The sequence below is a fragment of the Sinocyclocheilus rhinocerous genome, unplaced genomic scaffold (genome assembly GCF_001515625.1).
Source record: "Sinocyclocheilus rhinocerous isolate Xijiao unplaced genomic scaffold, SAMN03320098_v1.1 scaffold364, whole genome shotgun sequence".
Taxonomy (NCBI): Eukaryota; Metazoa; Chordata; class Actinopteri; order Cypriniformes; family Cyprinidae; genus Sinocyclocheilus; species Sinocyclocheilus rhinocerous.
Genome location: NW_015659024.1, coordinates 998,645 through 1,000,689, shown reverse-complemented (window position 1 = coordinate 1,000,689; position 2,045 = coordinate 998,645).

Sequence of the window (2,045 nt, the reverse complement as noted above, 5' to 3'; positions counted from 1 at the left end):
TGCCCCTTTTAGACTTGCACTCTATTCATTTATTAACTGCCTGTTTTCTTAAAAAAAATACTTCTCTAATCTTTTTGTTTTCTTTTTATTTATTATACAATTAACAAAAGCAAAAAAAAAGGCCTCTAACACTAGCTTGCTCTATTCTTTTTCTATTCTATCTGTTTTCTTTTTATTTATTATATAATAAAAAAAATTAAAAAAAACGTATTGCGTGCATTAAGCTGAGACTTGTTATAGCACTTGCATATCATTGCTCTCTTGTTGGTTTTGATTGCTTCCATTGTCCTAATTTGTAAGGCTCTTTGGATAAAAGCGTCTGCTACATGACTAAATGTAATGTAATGCAATGAATTTGGGTTGCATTTTTGCCCCAAGCCTAATCATTTCCGGCCCTGATCGCACTGATCTCATGACCTCTCTGCAATCCTACTGACAGAAATCCTTCGTAGCAACACAGAACTGTAATTCCCTTCATAGTGAATGCATCATGTAAATGTGTCCAAATGAGAACTGTGTGTCATATGAACACATTATTCAGAATATTCTGCATGTCCAAACCAAAGAAATTCAGGGTGCAAACAGTAGCAAAACATCAAGTAGTCGAAGAAACACATTTTTGATGTGCAACACTCACATGACTGAATTTGTATTATTAAATATGTCAAAACTTCCAAAAGCCTCTTCGGTATTTTAAATAGTTTCCAGTGTATCTGTTGATCAGTTTGTACACAGGAATATTCCAATAGCTGTGGTGCTTGTGGAAAAAAGACTTAATCAATGGGCCTTAAGGTCAGTGACGTTCACAACCCATTTGACTCACATAAAAATGGATATTCATTGAAGAGAATATCTAGAATTTAGACTTTATCTATGAGGAATTGACTGGATGGTGACTATATGAAGGTGACAGTATTAACTGAATTAACATGAAACTGACTCGACTGCCTTTTGTAGAACTGCTTATATCTGATCGACTACCTTCACACTGTTACTGACATTAAAACAAACCAACACTGAAGTGACTTGAGCTAAATAATGACATTATTGTCTTTTTAGAGCTGCTTGACATAAGAATCTCCATAGTTGAGTTTCCATTATTAGTTCTGATGTTTTTCTGTTTATCACTGTGAAGCTGCTCTGTATTGTATAAAGCGTTACGGAAATAAAGGTGTCTTGGCTTGATGACTTCAGATGACAAAGACAGTCGTTTCAGAGCTGGAGCGAGTTATTACATTCTGAAGGATTATGAAGACAAACATTTATTTTGGAACAACATGCACTAATGATCAAACTGTATTGGGTGCAAAGCAATGCATGTGAACTAGGTCACTGATTCTTTGAGTTCTTTGCTGGTGCATGTGTGTGAAATCCAGATCAAACTCTAAAATCCTGAAATGAGATCTCATCAAGATCCAAATGAAACTGTGAACGTTCTGCAGATCACACTGGAGTGTTTGAGAAGACTGTCCAGCCGCTGCACTGATCCGACAGCAGCAAAACTGTTCCCAGAGCTGCTGAACACTATTCCCTTTCATTCCCTCTCCACACAATCTGTTTATTTTGGTGCTCTTTTACACCAGAAGGCCTTACGGTACAGGAGAACGAAAACATCACAGCTGGCCACCAAATCAACACAGAGAGAAGACATTATTTTAGAACCATTAGAATTTTTAAAAATGTTGTAGAACTATTTGTGTGTGTGTGTATATATATATATATATATAGTGCCTTGCAAAAGTACTCCGTCACGTTTTATGCTGCTGCCTTATGTTAAAACTGCTTTAAATTACTTTTTTTCCCCACATCAATCTACACCCCAAACACTATAATGACAAAGCAAAAAACAGGTTTGTAACAACTTTGCAAATTTATTCAAAATAAAAAAAAACTGAAATGATTACATTGCATAAGTATTCATACCCTTTTCTGGGACACTTGAAAAAGCTCAGCAGCATTCATATCGTTTGTAGATGTTCCTACACTTCGAGTGAAGTTAACCTATGGGAAATTCAATTGAATGTGAATGATTTGGAAATGCACAC